The sequence below is a fragment of the Arachis hypogaea genome, chromosome 12 (genome assembly GCF_003086295.3).
Source record: "Arachis hypogaea cultivar Tifrunner chromosome 12, arahy.Tifrunner.gnm2.J5K5, whole genome shotgun sequence".
NCBI lineage: Eukaryota > Viridiplantae > Streptophyta > Magnoliopsida > Fabales > Fabaceae > Arachis > Arachis hypogaea.
The window spans coordinates 21,726,474-21,748,316 of NC_092047.1; positions in this window are offsets into that span (position 1 = coordinate 21,726,474).

Sequence of the window (21,843 nt, forward strand, 5' to 3'; positions counted from 1 at the left end):
TAGTAGTAATAACTATGTCTTAAAGCTATGAATGTCCTATGAATCCATCACCTCTCTTAAATGAAAAATGTTTTAATTCAAAAGAACAAGAAGTACATGAGTTTCGAATTTATCCTTGAACTTAGCTTAATTATATTGATGTGGTGACAATGCTTCTTGTTTTCTGAATGTATGCTTGAACAGTGCATATGTCTTTTGAAGTTGTTGTTTAAGAATGTTAAATATGTTGGCTCTTGAAAGAATGATGACTAGGAGACATGTTATTTGATAATCTGAAAAATCATAAAAATGATTCTTGAAGCAAGAAAAAGCAGCAAAAAAAACAAAGCTTGCAGAAAAAAAAAAGAAGAAAAAAAATTAGGCGAAAAAAAAAATAGAAAGAAAAAGAAAAAGCAAGCAGAAAAAGCCAAAAGCTCTTAAAACCAAGAGGCAAGAGCAAAAAGCCAATAACCCTTAAAACCAAAAGGCAAGGGCAAATAAAAAGGATCCCAAGGCTTTGAGCATCAGTGGATAGGAGGACCTAAAGGAATAAAATCCTGGTCTAAGCGGCTAAACCAAGCTGTCCCTAACCATGTGCTTGTGGCGTGTAGGTGTCAAGTGAAAACTTGAGACTGAGCGGTTAAAGTCAAGGTCCAAAGCAAAAAAAGAGTGTGCTTAAGAACCCTGGACACCTCTAATTGGGGACTTTAGCAAAGCTGAGTCACAATCTGAAAAGGTTCACCCAATTATGTGTTTGTGGCATTTATGTATCCGGTGGTAATACTGGAAAACAAAGTGCTTAGGGCCATGGCCAAGACTCATAAAGAAGCTGTGTTCAAAAATCATCATACTGAACTAGGAGAGTCAATAACACTATTCGAAATCTGAAGTTCCTATAGATGCCAATCATTCTAAACTTCAATGGATAAAGTGAGATGCCAAAACTATTCAAGAGGCAAAAAGCTATAAGTCCCGCTCATATGATTGCAGCTATGTTTCATTGATAGTTTGGAATTTATAGTATATTCTATTCTTTTTATCCTATTTTGATTTTCAGTTGCTTGGGGACAAGCAACAATTTAAGTTTGGTGTTGTGATGAGCGGATAATTTATACGCTTTTTGACATTGTTTTTAGTATGTTTTTAGTAGGATCTAGTTACTTTTAGGGATGTTTTTAATAGATTTTGTGTTAAATTCACATTTCTGGACTTTACTATGAGTTTGTGTATTTTTCTGTGATTTCAGGTATTTTCTGGCTGAAATTGAGGGACTTGAGCAGAAATCAGATTCAGAGGTTGAAAAAGGACTGCTGATGCTGTTGGATTCTGACCTCCCTGCACTCAAAGTGGATTTTCTGGAGCTACAGAACTCGAAATGGAGCGCTTCCAATTGCGTTGGAAAGTAGACATCCAGGGCTTTCCAGCAAAATATATAGTCCATACTTTGGCCAAGAATTGACGACGTAAACTGGCGTTCAACGCCAGCTTTCTACCCAAATCTGGCGTCCAGCGCCAGAAAAGGATCCAAAACCAGAGTTGAACGCCCAAACTGGCACAAAAACTGGCGTTCAACTCCACAAATGGCCTCTGCACGTGCAACACTTAAGCTCAGCCCAAACACACATCAAGTGGGCCCCGAAAGTGGATTTATACATCAAATACTTACTCATGTAAACCCTAGTAGCTAGTTTATTATAAATAGGACCTCTTACTATTGTATTAGGCATCTTTGGATTACCTTATGATCCTTTGATCACGTTTTAGGGGGCTGGCCATCTCGGCCATGCCTGGACCTTCACTTATGTATTTTTAACGGTAGAGTTTCTACACTCCATAGATTAAGGTGTGGAGCTCTGCTGTCCCTCAAAGATTAATGCAAAGTACTACTGTTTTCTATTCAATTCTTCTTATTTCGCTTCTAAGATATCCATTCGCACCCAAGAACGTGATGAAGGTGATGATTATGTGTGACGCTCATCATCCTTCTCCCTTATGAACGCGTGTCTGACAAACACTTCTGTTCTACATGAAATAAGCTAGAATGAGTATCTCTTAGATCTCCTAACTAGAATCTTCGTGGCGTAAGCTAGAATGATGGCAGCATTCAAGAGAATCCGGAAGGTCTAAACCTTGTCTGTGGTATTCCGAGTAGGATTCAATGATTGAATGACTGTGACAAGCTCCTAACTCGCGATTGCAGGGCGTTAGTGACAGACGCAAAAGGATAGTAAATCCTATTCCAGCATGATCGAGAACCGACAGATGAATAGCCGTGCCGTGACAGGGTGCGTGAGCATATTATTCACTGAGAGGATAAGATGAAGCCATTGACAAGGGTGATGCCTCCAGACGATTAGCCGTGCCGTGACAGGGCATTGGATCATTTTCCCGTGAGATGACCGAAAGTAGCCATTGACAGTGGTGATGTATCACATAAAGCCAGCCATGGAAAGGAGTAAGACTGATTGGATGAAGATAGCAGGAAAGCAGAGGTTCAGAGGAACGAAAAGCATCTCCATTCGCTTATCTGAAATTCCTACCAATGATTTACATAAGTACCTCTATCCCTATTCTTTTATTTATTATTCGAAAACTCCATAATTATTTTATATCCGCCTGACTGAGATTTACAAGGTGACCATAGCTTGCTTCATACCAACAATCTCCGTGGGATTCGACCCTTACTCACGTAAGGTATTACTTGGACGACCCAGTGCACTTGCTGGTTAGTTGTATCGAAGTTGTGACAATTATGAATTAAGATCAGAGCACCAAGCTCTGGAGCCATTACCAAGATTTGTTCGAGCCTGGAGATCACAATTTCGTGCACCAATGTACCTCACCGATGCCTCAGACGATGTTTGCTGCAAAGCTTTTCCAACAACTCTCATGAAGACAGCGATTAGATGGTTCGACAATTTACCTCCTAAGTCTATCTCAAGCTTTGACGACCTAGCCAAAAAATTTCTGGCCAAATTCTCCATCCAAAAAGATAAGACTAAGCACGCCCCCAGCCTATTAGGAATCAAGCAAGGAGATCGGGAAAGTCTTCATAACTACATGGAAAGATTCAACAGAACATGCCTAGACATACAAAGCTTACCAACAGAGGCCGTGATCTTGGGCCTCATCAACGGCTTAAGGGAGGGACCTTTTAGCCAATCTATATCAAAGAAATACCCCATATCTCTGGACGAGGTGCAAGAACGGGTGGAGAAGTACATCAACATGGAAGAAAATTCCCGACTTGGAGATGCCTCGAGATCCGGTTTCACCTACTGAGATAAAGATAAAGAATCCAAGAGGAAGGAAGATCGAACGGGGGAAAAAATAAAAAAATATCATAATTACACCCCTCTTCGGGTGTCCCTTGTGGATATTTACAAAGAAGTCTGTATCACAGAAAAGATACCCCCAGCTCGGCCACTCAAAGGAAAAAGAGGAGGAGGAAATCGGAACGAATACTGTGAATATCATCGAGTTCGAGGGTATTCCACCAACGAATGTTTCGACTTAAAAAACTTCATAGAAAAATTAGTGAGAGAAGGAAAACTAGATCGGTTTCTGGCCACCCGAGATGATGAGCAAAGAAAGAGAAGAATGGATGAAGATGTCGGACGAACCGAGCGATCACCTCGTACACCAGAAAGACACATCCACATGATACACGGTGGATTTGCAGGAGGAGGAATCTCCAAGTCATCTCGCAAAAGATATCTCAAAGAAGTATATCATGTCGAAGGAAAGGAGGAAGCACCCGACATCCCTGCAATCACGTTTACCAAAAAAGACGTATCTGGTGTCATCTCAGGACACGACGATCCCATGGTCATCACCGTCATACTGGCAAACGCCAATCTCCACCGCACATTAATAGACCAAGGGAGCTCCGCCGACATCTTATTCAAAATTGCCTTTGACAAGCTCGGCTTAGAAGAAAAGGAGCTCAGAGCATACCCGAACAGCCTGTTCGGACTGGGAGATACCCCAGTACAACCACTGGGATACATGTCACTACATACAACCTTCGAAAAAGAGAACCAATCCAGAACACTCAAGATAGACTACATCGTGGTCGATGTGAGTTCAGCCTACAACGCCCTACATCGTGGTCGATGTGGCGCAATAGTCTCAACTCCACATCTATGCATGAAATTCCCAACTACAGAAGGGATAGCTACAATAAAAGCAGATCAAAAGACGGCACGCCGTTATTATAACGAAAGTCTAAACCTCAGAGGCAGAGGAGAAGAGTTCCATACAATTGAGCTTGGTGGAATTTAGAGACGTGAAGAACTCCGTCCGCAGCCCGAGGGTGAAGTAGAGAAAGTTCAGATCGGAGACACCTCGGACAAAACAACTAATATTGGCATGATCCTGACGGGAGATGTAAAAGAATTACTAGTACAATTTTTACGAGATAATGTCGATCTCTTCGCATGGAAAGCTGCAGACATGCTAGGCATAGACCCCAAGCTAATGTGTCACAAGTTGGTGGTCTATGGATCTCGGCCGGTACAGCAGAGACGAAGAAAACTTGGGCCAGAACGATCCCAAGCGGTGGAAGAACAGGTACAAGCACTACTGGAGGCAGGATTCATAAGAGAAGTCAAGTACCCACTATAGCTAGCTAACGTCGTCTTGGTGAAAAAAATCAAATGGGAAGTGGCGAATGTGCACCGACTACACCGATCTCAACAAAGCTTGCCCAAAAGATCCTTACCCACTCCCAAGTATCAACGCCCTGGTAGATGCGTCATCCAGATATAGATACCTCTCGTTTATGGATGCATATTTGGGATACAACCAAGTCCACATGTATCCACCAGATCAAGAAAAGACCTCTTTTCTAACACCAAAAGCGAATTACTGCTACGTTGTGATGCCTTTCGGTCTCAAGAATGCGGGAGCTACTTATCAAAGGCTAATGAATAAAGTCTTTTCAGATCATATCGGAAAAATCATGGAAGTCTACGTGGACGACATGTTAATAAAGACACAAAGTGAAGAGACATTATTGTCCGACCTGGCCCAAGTGTTCGACACTATAAGGAAGCATGACATGCACCTCAATCCCGCAAAATGCACTTTTGTAGTAGAAGCAGGCAAGTTCTTGGGTTTTATGCTCACACAAAGAGGAATTGAGGCAAATCCGGATAAATGCCAGGCCATACTCAACATGAAGAGCCCAACTTGTGTCAAAGAAATACAACAACTCAACGGGAGGTTGGCAGCCTTGTCCAGGTTCCTAGCGGGATCAGCGATAAGATCCCTTCCTTTCTATGCCACTCTAAGGAAAGGAAAGAACTTCGAATGGACAATGGAATGCGAGCAAGCCTTCTAGGATTTCAAAAGTTTCCTAGGACGACCACCTATCCTAACTTGACCATGAAAGGAAGAACCACTCGTATTGTACCTTGCGGTAGGAAGTCGGGCAGTAGCCTCAGCACTAGTTCGAGAGGACGACAAAGGGCAACAACCTGTATACTTCATTAGTAAAGTGCTGCAGGGATTCGAGCTGAACTACCAAAAAAATAGAAAAGTTTGCCTATGCTCTCATACTGACATCTCGACGACTTCACCTGTACTTCCAGGCTCACACCATTAAGGTTCGAACCGATCAGTCCATAAAAGGGATATTACAAAAAACAGATTTAGCAGCAGAATTTTAGAATGGGCAGTAGAGTTATCCGAGTTCGACCTCCAATATGAAGCTCGGACAGCCATCAAATCGCAGTACTTGGCCGACTTCATTGCAGAATTCATAGATATCCTGGAAACCCCACAGAATGGAATCTCTACGTGGACGGGTCCTCAAATAAGACTAGAAGCGGCGCAGGTGTGATAATAGAAAGCAACCAAGGAACCCAAGTTGAGCTTTCCCTCAAATTTGGGTTCCCGGCCTCAAACAACCAGGCGGAATATGAAGCGTTACTAGCTGGTTTGAAGCTGGCTAAGGAGGTTGGAGCTCAAAAACTCAACATCTTCAGCGATTCACAAGTAGTCACCTCACAAATAACAGGGAGCTATTAAGCCAAAGATCCCACCATGAAAAAGTATTTGGATAAAACCAAGGAATAGCTCAGACAACTCGGGGAATATAAGATCTGCCACATACCCCGCGAACAAAATGCCCGAGCTGATGCACTCTCAAAGCTAGCCAGCACCAAACCAGGGGGCAACAATAGAAGCCTCATCCAGGAAATACTACAGAACCCGTCAATCTCGGAAGCGAAAAAAGTCCTAGCCATAACAGGTCAGAATCAAGGATGGATGAACCCCATAATTAATTACCTCAAAACAGAAACACTCCCCACAGATGAAAAGGAGGCAACGAGATTAAAGCGGGAGGCACATGATGCTAGGGCATTTTGGCCAGTTTCACTGACCTTTTCTTTACTGTTTTTAAGGTAGTTTCATGCATTTTCTTAGAAAATAAGTTAGTTTTGGGTAGATATTCACCTACATCTTGATTCAAGCATACATTGTGCACTTTACATGATTTCATGAGAATTTTGCATGAATTATATGACAAATTAGAGGATGCATGTCTCATTATTTGGATTAGAACTTTGATGCACTTTATTGCTTGATTTTAGGACAAAGGAAGCAAGGAAGAACCACGTTAGCAGCCACGTTAGTCTAACTAACGTGACCACTAACGTGGAATGGGAGCTAGCTTGCAACGTTAATGAGAAAAGTAATCGCCAATAACGCCCTCGAAGCCATCATAACCCACATTAAGAGTCACGTTAACTAAGTTACCGTGAACTCTAACGTGGAAGAAAGAAAATGAAGCCAACGTTAGTGACACTTACCTTTGTCACTAACGTTGGACCAAGCTCATAAGTGGCCACGTTAAGAGCCACGTTAACTTAGTTAACGTGGACTCTAACGTTAAGAAGCAAAACAGCCAACGTTAGTGACATTCACCTTTGTCACTAACGTTGGCCAAGCCTCCATAAGCCACGTTAACTCCCACGTTAACTTAGTTAACGTGGAAGCTAATGTGGAGAGAGCAATTGATAGCCAACGTTAGTGACACTTACCTTTGTCACTAATGTTGGGGTGAACCACCAAGAGCCACCATGAGCAATGTTAACTCCCACGTTAACTTAGTTAACATGGAAGCTAACGTGGATAAAGAGATGATGAGCCAACGTTAGTGACACTCACCTTTGTCACTAACGTTGGAGATGGCTAGCATGACTACGTTAGAAGCCACGTTAACTTAGTTAACGTGGACTCTAACGTGGGAAATAGGGGCACATTGGAACGTTAGTGACAAAGGTAAGTGTCACTAACGTTCTCGAAGGATTGGCATTACTACGTTAGAAGCCACGTTAACCTAGTTAACGTGGACGCTAACGTAGGGACAAGGGAGGACTCTCCACGTTATTGGGAAAGGTAAGTCCCAATAACGTGTGCGAAGGACCAAGAGGCAAAGTTAGTGGTCACGTTAGTGCCACTAACGTTGAAGTCAACGTGATCATATTTGGGTTAGGAACGTTAGTGAAAAAGGTGATTGTCACTAACGTTCTTGAACCCACACTTTCACTTAACGTTGACACCACTAACGTCCTGAGTCAAAGTCCCTGCCTATTTCACCTTTTCTCTCTGCAAGCAAAGCTAAGCCCAATGAAAAGGATAACTGCTTCAAACTCAAGATTCAGAGGCCCATACCAAAGACTTGAAGAGCCAATTAGAAGATCGGAAGAGTAGTATATATAGGAGTAGCTTTGAATGAGTTTGGGGAGTTGAAAACTTTAGGGAGCCTTTGGCATAGAACTACTCTCTGTATTTTACTTTCTCTGCACTTCTAGTTTTACTTTCATCATGTATTCTCCATCTTTGTTTTCATCTTCCAGAGCTATCAACAACTAAACCCCTTTCGTTGGGTTAGGGAGCTCTGTTGTAATTTGATGGATCAATATTAGTTTTCATTCTCCTTCTTCTATCTTTTCTCTTGATTTTACTTGAAAGCTTTCGATCTTTATCTAATTGGGTAGTTATCTTGGAAAAGAAGCTATTCATACTTGGATCTCTTTTGAACCTTGAAAGAGGAATGAAGAGATCATGCTAGAAATGCTTTCTCATGCTGGACCAAATTGGGTTTGGATGGATATGTGACTATAATCCCACCAACACCTGATTTGGGAAATGCATGTGGTATAATCAGTGACCACACTTCATCTCTTCTCATGGGCAATTGACCAAGGAATTGGCTATTGATCAAGATTTGGGAGATTGAATTACCAAGAAATTGGAATTCGATCACTTAAGATTGCCAAGGAGATCAATGAATGCATTGATTGAGGAAGAGATGAAAATGAACTTGATCCGGAGAATTCAACATCTCCTGAGCCCAATGAACTCCCATTTCTGATCTTACCCATTCTCTTTAATTTCTGCCATTTACTTTTATGAGCAATTACCCCATTCCCATTTAAGATTCTGCAATTTACTTTCCGCCATTTACATTCAGCTCTTTATTTCTAGCATTTACTTTTTTCTGATATTTACTTTCCCGCCATTTAATTTTCTGCAAATCTCAAATCAAATTCTGGTTTGCTCAACTAGAACATTCCTCTAATTAAAGTTGCTTGATCATTTAATCTCTGTGGGATTCGACCTCACTCTATTGTGAGTTTTTACTTGACGACAAATTCGGTACACTTGCCGAAGGAAAATTGTTGAGAGACAAGTTTCCGTGCGTATCAAGTTTATAGCACCGTTGCCGGGGATTAATTGTGATTAACAAACTACCGGTTGATTGATTTACTAGATTAGACACTTTTCTTTTGTCTTTATTTTCTTTTGTTTCTTTATTTTCTTTTGCTAACCAACTATTTGTGATATTGCCTCACTATGAATCCCTCATTTGTTACAATGGAGATTCCAATGTCTTTTGGTGATTATTGTTTGAGACAGAGCTTTCTGCAGGAAAGAAAGGAGCATCCATCATATTTTAGTCAATAAAATTTCATGGAAAACTCTCCACCACCACAGAATGATTCACTTTACTATGCTCATGGTGGGTGGGAGTATCAAGAACATGAAATGAGGTGCTTCCCAGGGTCACAAAATGGTCCATATTTTGATGACTTTGATCACTACTCAAGCTGTGCCTGGGAAGATCAAAACCAAAGAGATTTCACTCATTCATACCCCATTCATCAAGAGCCATCACCTCTCAATTATCCAACCTCACCTCCAAGTTTTACATGCCTAAATTCTTCATCATTTGAGTATACATCAGCACAAAAGTCTATCCCAAATCCATACAATTCATTTCACCATCCACAAAACTCAATCCACTACCCACAAGAGTCATACCACTTTCAGAACACACAACCACAAAACAACCAATTCCATTCACAAGCCAACCCCGACCAACCATTATAACCTACCCAACCTCCTTTAGATAGACTTGCCAGGATGGAACTCATCATGGAAGAACTCAAAAAAAGTAGAGAAGAAGAGATACTCGCTAGGATAGAACTCCTCCTTGAAGAAATAATAAAGACAAATGAAGAGGAGAAAATAGCAAAAATAGACCATGAAGAAAAATTGAGACAGAATGCACAACTCTATTCTGAAGAACAATTCATTGAAGAGCTGAGATTACAAAGAGAGATCACTTCACTCTCTCCAGAAATAGAGGAGTTCATTTAAAGGTCAAGAACAAGGGAGGAATCAGAAGAACAAGAAAAAGAGGCAGTCATACCAAGTGAGATTCATATGAAGAAGGAGGAGGCTGTGAGAGTATATAAGCCCAAAGCTCCAAACCCACAGAGGCTACTAAGGGTGACAAAGGAACATGCAAACTCACTCCCAAAAGGCTCAATGCAACATCATGCAGAAGAAAGGGAGGAAGTCAATCAAGGGAGTCCACACAACTCCAATAAAACAGAGAGTTGCATAAAGGATGAGTTCATTGAACCATGAATTCAAGAAGCTCTTGATGAAGAGGATGCTCCAACCATCATACAACACCCAAGTACTGAAATCAAGGTGGTGAAGGCAATCAACATGAGCACTAAAAAGAGGATGGTGGCCAAGAAAAGAAGGACAATATCCAGGAAAATGAAAAGGTCAACTAAAAGCCATCCCACCCCTACCCACCATCATCTGATGACAGACTCTCGAAGATTGAAAACCTACTTGAAGGTATATGCAAAGAGATTCAAGACAGTAAAGCGTTCCGAGAAGAAGTGATGTCCAATATGCAAAATCAGGATGCTGCCATCAAGAAACTTGAGACACAAATTGGCTACCTATTCAAGCAAATTCCCAGCCACAACCTTCGCAGCAATACTAACTCAACCCAAAGGGAGGAGTGTCAGGCTATCATCCTTCGGAGTGGGAAGGAACTGAAGGAAACCCCCCAGAAACCACAAGAAAAGGACTCAAATGAAAAGGAAGAAGAGCAGGATGGAGCTCGAGTTCCCACTTTGAGTTCACAAAAAGGGGAAGGAGTGCTGAAGCCAGACGTCTGGTGCACGAATTGTGAATCACACTTTTCACAACGCGTACCACTAACCAGCAAGTGCACTGGGTCGTCCAAGTAATACCTTACGTGAGTAAGGGTCGAATCCACGGAGATTGTTGGTTTGAAGCAATCTATGGTTATCTTGTAAATCTTAGTCAGGAAGTCAATTATGTTTATCAGTTGAATTGTGAATAACCAAGAGAGCATAAATTAAAGGTTACTTGTTGTGCAGTGATGGAGAATATGTTGGAGTTTTGGAGATGCTTTGTCTTCTGAATCTCTGCTTTCCTCTGTCTTCTGATTCACGCACGCACGTCCTCCTATGGCAAGCTGTGTGTTGGTGGATCACCGTTGTCAATGGCTACCTTCCATCCTTCCAGTGAAAACTACGCTCACGCACTCTGTCACAGCACGGCTAATCACCGGTTGGTTCTCGATCCGGTTGGAATAGGATTTACTATCCTTTTGCGTCTGTCACTAACGCCCAGCCTTCAGGAGTTTGAAGCTCGTCACAGTCATTCAATCCTTGAATCCTACTCGGAATACCACAGACAAGGTTTAGACTTTCCGGATTCTCATGAATGCCGCCATCAGTTCTAGCTTATACCACGGAGATTCTGATTAAAGAATCTAAGAGATGCTCATTCAATCGGATATAGAACGGAGGTGGTTGTCAGGCACACGTTCATGGTTTGAGGAAGGTGATGAATGTCACAGATTATCACCTTCATCACAGTTAAGCGCGAATGAACATTTTAGATAGGAACAAGCATGTTTGAATGGAAAACAGAAATACTTGCATTAATTCATCGAGACACAGCAGAGCTCCTCACCCCCAACAATGGGGTTTAGAGACTCATGCCGTCAGAGAATATAAAGTTAGATCTGAAATGTCATGAGATACAAAATAAGTCTCCAAAAGTTGTTTAAATACTAAACTAGTAGCCTAGGGTTACAAAATATGAGTGGACTATGATGGATGATGCAGAGATCCACTTCTGGGGCCCACTTGGTGTGTGCTGGGGCTGAGATTTAAGTGAGTCACGTGCAGAGGCCATTTGTGGAGTTGAACGCCAGTTTTTGTGCCAGTTTGGGCGTTCAACTCCAGCTTTTGATCCTTTTCTGGCGCTGGACGCCAGAATTGGGCAGAGAACTGGCGTTGAACGCCAGTTTACGTCGTCTATCCTTGTGCAAAGTATGGACTATTATATATTGCTGGAAAGCCCTGGATGTCTACTTTCCAATGCAATTGGAAGCATGCCATTTCGAGTTCTGTAGCTCCAGAAAATTCACTTTAAGTGCAGGGAGGTCAGAATCCAACAGCATCAGCAGTCCTTTTTCAGCCTGAATCAGATTTTTGCTCAGCTCCTTCAATTTCAGCCAGAAAAATACCTGAAATTACAGAAAAACACACAACTCATAGTAAAGTCCAGAAATATGAATTTTTCCTAAAAACTAATGGAAATAGACTAAAAACTAACTAAAACATACTCAAAACTATATGAAATTAACCCCAAAAAGCGTATAAAATATCCGCTCATCACAACACCAAACTTAAACTGTTGCTTGTCCTCAAGCAACTAGACAAATAAAATAGAAGACTAATAGGTTGAGAAGCAATAATATCTCAGAGTTTTTGATTGAAGCTCAGATTCTAATTAGATGAGCGGGACTAGTAGCTTTTTGCTTCTGAACAGTTTTGGCATCTCACTTTATCCATTGAAGCTCAGAGTGATTGGCATCTATAGGAACTTAGAATTCAGATAGTGTTATTGATTCTCCTATTTCAGTGTGATGATTCTTGAACACAGCTATTCTATGAGTCTTGGCCGTGGCCCTAAGCACTTTGTTGTCCAGCATTACCACCGGATACATAAATGCCACAGACACATAATTGGGTGAACCTTTTAGATTGTGACTCAGCTTTGCTAAAGTCCCTAATTAGAGGTGTCCAGAGTTCTTAAGCACACTCTTCTTTTTGCTTTGAACCTTGACTTTAACCGCTCAGTCTCAAGTTTTCACTTGACACCTTCACGCCACAAGCACATGGTTAGGGACAGCTTGGTTTAGCCGCTTAGACCAGGATTTTATTCCTTTAGGCCCTCCTATCCACTGATGCTCAAAGCCTTGGGATCCTTTTTATTTGCCCTTGCCTTTTGGTTTTAAGGGTTATTGGCTGTTTGCTCTTGCCTCTTGGTTTTAAGAGCTTTTGGCTTTTTCTGCTTGCTTTTTCTTTTTCTTTCTATTATTATTATTATTTTTTTTTTGCAAGCTTTGTTCTTTGCTGCTTTTTCTTGCTTCAAGAATCATTTTTTGATTTTTCAGATTATCAATAACATGTCTCATGTTCATCATTCTTTCAAGAGCCAACATATTTAACAGTCTTAAACAACAAATTCAAAAGACATATGCACTGTTCAAGCATTCATTCAGAAGACAGAAAGCATTGCCACCACATGTTACTAATTAGAATTTTTCTTATTAAAAACTCGAAATTTTATTACCTCTTATTCAAAAGATCTACTATTTTATTCATGTTTGTTGATGATGAGAAAAATAGACTATAACTTAATTGGGGATAAAATCAAACTAGACACTAATTACTACTAATGATCATGTAATGAAGACACAAACATAGATAAGCACTTAGCATAGAGAAAACGAAAAATAGAGAAAGTAAGAACAAGGAACGAGTCCACCTTAGTGATGATGGCATTTCCTTCTTGAGGCACCAATGATGTTCTTGAGCTCTTTTATGTCTCTTCCTTGCCTTTGTGGCTTGATTCCTAGTGATTTTTGGTATTTCTATCCTCAGTTGCTTCCAATAATTATGTGGAGGGAAGTGCATCCCCTGAGGTATCTCTTGATTTGCAGTCATATGTTCTACCACTGAGCTATAGATCCTTCACATAATTGTTTTACCACACCAAACTTAGAATGTTGCTCGCCCTCGAGCAAAAGAAGAGGGAATAGATGAAGAAGAAGATGTGGAAAGAAAAAACTAGGATTATGAGGAGGGAAGGTGGGGATCCTGTGGGGTCCACAGATCTTGAAATGATCCTGTGAGGTCCACAGATCTTGAGGTGTCAAGGCATTTACATCCCTGCACCAATTTAGGCATGCAAAATGCCCTTGCACACAACTCTGGGCGTTCAGCGCCAGGTTGGTGCCCATTTTGGGCGTTCAACGCCCATTTACTAGCCATTTCTGGCGTTGAACGCCAGAACCATGCTTGTTCTGGGCGTTCAGCGCCAGGATGTTGCCCATTTTGGGCGTTCAGTGCCAGAACCATGCTCTGTTCTGGCGTTGAACGCCAGACAGGTGCTTCCTCCAGGGTGTGATTTTTCTTCTGCTGTTTTTGATTCCGTTTTCAATTTTTAATATTTATTTTGTGACTCCACATGATCATGAACCTAATAAAACATGAACAACCATGAAAATAAATAAAAATTGGGTTGCCTCCCAACAAGCGCTTCTTTAATGTCCTTAGCTGGACCTTGCTGAGCTTTTAATCTAGCTTCAGCCTTGAGCATTCTTGCTCAATGTTGCCTTCTAGATAATGCTTGATTCTCTGTCCATTGACAATGAACTTCTTATCAAAATCAATATCTTGAAGCTCCACATAACCATATGGTGATACACTTGTAATCACGTATGGTCCCCTCCACCGGGATTTCAGTTTCCCGGGGAATAGCCTGAGTCTAGAGTTAAACAACAGAACCTTCTGTCCGGGTTCAAAGATTCTAGATGACAGCTTTCTGTCATGCCACTTTTTTTATTTTTCTTTATATAGCTTGGCATTTTCGAAAGCTGTGAATCTGAACTCCTCTAGCTCATTTAGCTGGAGCAATCTTTTTTCTCCTGCTAATTTGGCATCAAAGTTTAGGAATCTGGTTGCCCAGTAGGCCTTATGTTCCAGTTCCACGGGCAGGTGACATGCCTTACCATACACCAGTTGGTATGGAGAGGTCCCTATAGGGGTCTTGAATGCTGTTCTGTAAGCCCACAGAGCATCATCCAAGCTCCTTGCCCAATCCTTTCTACGGGTATTTACTGTCCGTTCCAGGATTCTCTTTAATTCTCTGTTAGAGACTTCAGCCTGCCCATTGGTTTGTGGATGATATGGAGTGGCCACCTTGTGGCGAATTCCATACCGAACCATGGCAGAGTGAAGCTGTTTATTGCAGAAGTGAGTGCCCCCATCACTGATTAGTACTCTAGGGACACCAAACCTGCTAAAAACATGTTTCTGGAGGAACTTCAGCATTGTTTTAGTATCATTGGTGGGTGTGGCAATAGCCTCAACCCATTTTGATACATAGTCAACTGCCACCAGAATATAAGTGTTTGAGTATGATGGTGGGAAAGGTCCCATGAAGTCAATTCCCCATACGTCAAACAACTCAATTTCCAAGATTCCTTGTTGAGGCATGGTGTAACCATGAGGCAAATTACCAGCTCTTTGGCAACTGTCACAATTACGTACAAACTCTCGGGAATCTTTATAGAGTGTGGGCCAATAGAAGCCACATTGGAGGACCTTGGTGGCTGTTCGCTCACCTCCGAAATGGCCTCCATATTGAGATCCGTGGCAATGCCACAGGATCCTCTGTGCTTCTTCTCTAGGCACACACCTACGGATAATTCCGTCTGCACATCTCTTAAAGAGATAAGGTTCATCCCACAAGTAGTACTTTGCATCAGTAATTAATTTCTTCTTTTGTATCCTGTTGTACTCCTTGGGTATGAACCTTGCAGCTTTATAGTTTGCAATATCGGCAAACCATGGTGCTTCCTGAATGGCGAATAAATGCTCATCAGGAAACGTCTCAGAGATCTCAAGAGAATGGAGGGACATCCCTTCCACTGGCTCTATCCGGGACAGATGATCAGCCACTTGGTTCTCTGTCCCTTTTCTGTCTCTTATTTCTATATCAAACTCTTGCAGAAGCAATACCCATCTGATGAGCCTGGGTTTTGAATCCTGCTTTGTGAGTAGATATTTAAGAGCAGCATGGTCAGTATACACAATCACTTTTGATCCTACTAAGTATGATCTGAACTTGTCAATGGCGTAAACCACTGCAAGTAGTTCTTTTTCTGTGGTTGTGTAATTTTTCTGGGCATCATTTAGAACGCGACTGGCATAATAAATGACATGCAGAAGCTTGTCATGCCTCTGTCCCAATACTGCACCAATGGCATGATCACTGGCATCACACATTAACTCAAATGGCAATGTCCAGTCTGGTGCAGAAATGACTGGTGCTGTGACCAGCTTAGCTTTCAGCGTTTCAAACGCCTGCAGGCATGTTGTGTCAAACACAAATGGTGTGTCAGCAGCTAGCAGGTTGCTTAGAGGTTTTGCGATTTTTGAAAAATCCTTTATAAACCTCCTATAGAATCCTGCATGCCCCAGAAAGCTTCTGATTGCCTTAACATTGGCAGGTGGTGGTAATTTTTCAATTACCTCTATTTTTGCTTGATCCACCTCTATTCCCTTGTTTGAGATTTTATGCCCAAGAACAATTCCTTCAGTCACCATGAAGTGACACTTTTCCCAGTTTAAAACTAGGTTGGTTTCTTGGCATCTTTTCAGAACAAGTTTCAGGTGATCAAGACAGGAGCTGAATGAGTCTCCATATACTGAGAAGTCATCCATGAAGACTTCCAGAAATTTTTCCACCATGTCAGAGAAAATAGAGAGCATGCATCTCTGGAAGGTTGCAGGCGCATTACATAGCCCAAATGGCATCCTTCTATAAGCAAACACTCCAGATGGACATGTGAATGCTGTTTTCTCTTGATCCTGGGGATCCACTGCAATCTGGTTATAGCCTGAATAGCCATCCAAAAAGCAGTAATAATCATGACCTGCTAGTCTCTCTAGCATCTGGTCTATGAATGGTAAAGGAAAATGATCCTTTCTGGTGGCTGTATTGAGCCTTCTATAGTCAATACACATGCGCCACCCTGTAACTGTTCTTGTAGGAACCAGTTCATTTTTTTCATTATGAATCACTGTCATGCCTCCCTTTTTTGGGACGACTTGAACAGGGCTCACCCAGGGGCTATCAGAAATGGGATAAATAATCCCAGCCTCTAGTAATTTGGTGACCTCTTTCTGCACCACTTCCTTCATGGCTGGATTTAGCCGCCTCTGTGGTTGAACCACTGGTTTGGCATTATCCTCCAGTAGGATTTTGTGCATGCATCTAGCTGGGCTTATGCCCTTAAGGTCACCTATGGACCACCCAAGAGCTGTCTTGTGTGTCCTTAGCACTTGAATAAGTGCTTCCTCTTCCTGTGAATTTAAAGCAGAGCTTATAATCACTGGAAAGGTGTCACCTTCTCCTAGAAATGCATATTTCAAGGATGGTGGCAGTGGCTTGAGCTCTGGTTTAGGAGGTTTTTCCTCTTTCAGAAGAAAGTTCAGAGGCTCTTTCATGTCCCCTGAATCCTCCAAATCAGGCTGAACATCTTTAAAGATGTCTTCCAACTCTGATTCGAGACTCTCAGCCATGTTGATCTCTTCTACCAAAGAGTCAATAAGGTCAACTTTCATGCAGTCTGTTGATGTGTCTGGATGCTGCATGGCTTTGACAGCATTCAACTTGAACTCGTCATCGTTGACTCTCAGGGTTATTTCCCCCTGTTGGACGTCAAAGAGGGATCGTCCAGTTTCTAGGAAGGGTCTTCCTAGAATGAGAGTGGCACTCTTGTGCTCCTCCATTTCCAGCACAACAAAGTCAGTGGGAAAGGCGAATGGCCTAACTCTGACAATCATGTCCTCAATCACGCCTGATGGGTATTTAGTGGAACCATCAGCAAGTTGGAGACATATCCGGGTTGGTTTAACTTCTTCAGTTAAGCCAAGCTTCCTGATAGTGGATGCAGGTATTAGGTTGATGCTTGCCCCAAGATCGCATAAGGCTGTCTTGGTGCAATCACCTTCCAATATGCATGGTATCAGAAAACTCCCAGGGTCTTTAAGCTTTTCAAGAAAGCTTTTCAGAATGACTGCACTGCATTCTTCAGTGAGGAGAACTCTTTCTGTTTCTGTCCACTCTTTTTTATGACTCAAGATCTCTTTCATGAACTTGGCATAAGAAGGTATTTGCTCAAGTGCCTCTGCAAAAGGAATCTTTATTTCAAGAGTCCTTAGATAATCTGCAAAGCGAGCAAATTGCTTATCCTGCTCCTCTTTTCGGAGTTTTTGAGGATAAGGTATCTTGGCTTTATATTCCTCAACCTTAGTGGTTAAAGAAGCCTTTTTAGAGGGGTTGTTATCAGCACTTGTGTGTGCCTGATCCCTCACTGGCAATTGAGTACCAGAGTCAGAAGCTGGAGTGACGTTAGACGCCAACTCACTGTCTGTTCCTGGCGCCTGAACGCCAGAAATGTACCCATTTTGGGCGTTCAACGCTGGATTCTGCCCCAATTGGGCGTTCAACGCCAGATTCTTGCCCATTTCTGGCGTTGAACGCCAATCCTGCCTTGTTTCTGGCGCTGAACGCCAGTTTTGGGCATGGTCTGGGCGTTCAGCGCCAGCTTTCCACCCATTTTCTGGCGTTTTAGTGCCAGAATTATTTTTCCCTGGGCTCTTACTGTCCTCAGGTGAATCTTTGGTGGGTCGCTCATTTCTTGAATTTTTGATGCCTTGAGGTGGGGTATTTAATTTTTTCCCACTTCTTAATTGAACTGCTTGGCATTCTTCTGCTATTTGCCTTGATAGCTGCTGCTTTGTTTGCTTAAACTGTTCGTCCATATGTATATTAGCTATCCTTGTCTCCTGTAGCCTGTCTTTGAATTCGGCTAGCTGCTTTGTTAGAAAATCTAATTGCTGATTGAATTCAGCAGCTTGTTTTACGGTACTGAATTCAGCAGTTACTGTTTTAACCTCTTCATTCATGGAAGGGTTGCTGCTTAGATACAGATGCTGATTCCTGGCAACTGTATCAATGAGCTCTTGAGCTTCTTCAATTGTCTTTCTCATATGGATAGATCCACCAGCTGAGTAATCTAAAGACATCTGAGCTCCTTCTGCAAGCCCATAGTAGAAGATGTCTAACTGAACCCACTCTGAAAACATTTCAGAGGGGCATTTTCGTAGCATCTCTCTGTATCTCTCCCAGGCATCATAAAGAGATTCATTATCTCCTTGTTTAAAGCCTTGGATGTCCAGCCTTAGCTGTGTCATCCTTTTTGGAGGGAAATATTGATTCATGAATTTTTCTGTCAGCTGTTTCCATGTTCTTATGCTGGCCTTAGGTTGGTTATTTAACCACCTCTTGGCTTGATCTTTTACAGCAAATGGAAACAGTAATAGTCTGTAGACATCCTGATCTATTTCCTTATCATGTACTGTGTCAACAATTTGTAAAAATTGTGCCAGAAACTCTGTAGGTTCTTCCTGTGGAAGACCGGAATACTGGCAACTTTGCTGCACCATGATAATGAGCTGAGGATTCAACTCAAAGCTACTGACTCCAATGGAGGGTATGCAGATGCTACTCCCATATGAAGCAGTAGAGGGGTTAGAATATGACCCCAAAGTCCTCCTGGACTGTTCATTTCCACTTATGTCCATGATGGATCTATGGATATAACTTGGACTGATTTACCTTTTTATTTATTTTATTTTATAAGAAGTAAATACTTAAATAAAATAAAATAACTAAAAAGGATTTGAATTTTGAAGTAAAAAAAAATTTTTTTTTTCGTAAAAAAAAAAGATAAAAATAATTAGTTAAAAAAAACAGAAATTTTTGAAAAAGAGGGAAGATATTTTCGAAATTAGAGAGAGAGAGTTAGTTAGGTAGTTTTGAAAAAGTTAAGAAACAAACAAAAAGTTAGTTAGTTAGTTGAAACAAATTTTGAAAAGATAAGAAGTTAGGAAGTTAGAAGAGATATTTTGAAAAGATATTTTTGAATTTAGTGAGGAGAGAGAAAAACAATAAGATAGTACAAGATTTAAAATTTTTAGATCTAATGCTCCTTGTTTTCGAAAAATTTGGAGGGAAAACACCAAGGAACACCAAACTTAAAAATTTTAAGATCAAGACACAAGGAAAACTCAAGAACACTTTGAAGACTCACAAGAACACAAGAACATGAAGAAAGAACACCAAACTTAAAATTTTTAGAAAACCAAACCAAAATTTTCGAAAACCAAAGGGAAATCAACAAGAAAACACCAAACTTTAAGTTTGGCACAAAATTTAATAGAGAAAATATTATTTATGAAAAAGAAGGTTTTGAAAAGAATATAAAAGACTCTAATCCAATTACCAAGAACACAGATTAACGCTCTAGCCAAATGAGTTATGGGACCTTCAAAAATTTTAAGAAAGATTATTTTTGAAAACACCAAACTTAGAGTTTGGCACAGGATTTAATAGAAAAATTGTTTTTAAAAAAGGTTTTAAAAAAATATGATAGCCAATTATCATGAACATAAACACCACGTTCTAAATAACTGAGCTATAAGTTTAAAGTATTTTAACAAGGGATAAATAATAAAAGACTCTAAACCAAAAAAGAAAGATTTTGCCTAATCTAAGCAACAAAATAATCCGTCAGTTGTTCAAACACGAACAATCCCCGGCAACGGCGCCAAAAACTTGGTGCACGAATTGTGAATCACACTTTTCACAACGCGTACCACTAACCAGCAAGTGCACTGGGTCGTCCAAGTAATACCTTACGTGAGTAAGGGTCGAATCCCACGGAGATTGTTGGTTTGAAGCAATCTATGGTTATCTTGTAAATCTTAGTCAGGAAGTCAATTATGTTTATCAGTTGAATTGTGAATAACCAAGAGAGCATAAATTAAAGGTTACTTGTTGTGCAGTGATGGAGAATATGTTGGAGTTTTGGAGATGCTTTGTCTTCTGAATCTCTGCTTTCCTCTGTCTTCTGATTCACGCACGCACGTCCTCCTATGGCAAGCTGTGTGTTGGTGGATCACCGTTGTCAATGGCTACCTTCCATCCTTCCAGTGAAAACTACGCTCACGCGCTCTGTCACAGCACGGCTAATCACCGGTTGGTTCTCGATCCGGTTGGAATAGGATTTACTATCCTTTTGCGTCTGTCACTAACGCCCAGCCTTCAGGAGTTTGAAGCTCGTCACAGTCATTCAATCCTTGAATCCTACTCGGAATACCACAGACAAGGTTTAGACTTTCCGGATTCTCATGAATGCCGCCATCAGTTCTAGCTTATACCACGGAGATTCTGATTAAAGAATCTAAGAGATGCTCATTCAATCGGATATAGAACGGAGGTGGTTGTCAGGCACACGTTCGTGGTTTGAGGAAGGTGATGAATGTCACAGATCATCACCTTCATCACAGTTAAGCGCGAATGAACATTTTAGATAGGAACAAGCATGTTTAAATAGAAAACAGAAATACTTGCATTAATTCATCGAGACACAGCAGAGCTCCTCACCCCCAACAATGGGGTTTAGAGACTCATGCCGTCAGAGAATACAAAGTTAGATCTGAAATGTCATGAGATACAAAATAAGTCTCCAAAAGTTGTTTAAATACTAAACTAGTAGCCTAGGGTTACAAAATATGAGTGGACTATGATGGATGATGCAGAGATCCACTTCTGGGGCCCACTTGGTGTGTGCTGGGGCTGAGATTTAAGTGAGTCACGTGCAGAGGCCATTTGTGGAGTTGAACGCCAGTTTTTGTGCCAGTTTGGGCGTTCAACTCCAGCTTTTGATCCTTTTCTGGCGCTGGACGCCAGAATTGGGCAGAGAACTGGCGTTGAACGCCAGTTTACGTCGTCTATCCTTGTGCAAAGTATGGACTATTATATATTTCTGGAAAGCCCTGGATGTCTACTTTCCAATGCAATTGAAAGCATGCCATTTCGAGTTCTGTAGCTCCAGAAAATCCACTTTAAGTGCAGGGAGGTCAGAATCCAACAGCATCAGCAGTCCTTTTTCAGCCTGAATCAGATTTTTGCTTAGCTCCTTCAATTTCAGCCAGAAAAATACCTGAAATTACAGAAAAACACACAACTCATAGTAAAGTCCAGAAATATGAATTTTTCCTAAAAACTAATGGAAATAGACTAAAAACTAACTAAAACATACTCAAAACTATATGAAATTAACCCCAAAAAGCGTATAAAATATCCGCTCATTAACGTCCTAAGAGTCCCATACCCTCAGCAATTAAAGAAGAAGGGGGATGACAACCAGTTCTTGAGATTTTTGGAAATCTTCAAGAAACTACAAATCAACATACCTTTTGCTGAAGCAATAGAGCAAATGCCCCTCTACGCCAAGTTTTTAAAGGAGCTAATGACTAAGAAGAGAAGCTGGAAGAACGGCGAGACTGTGATACTAACCAA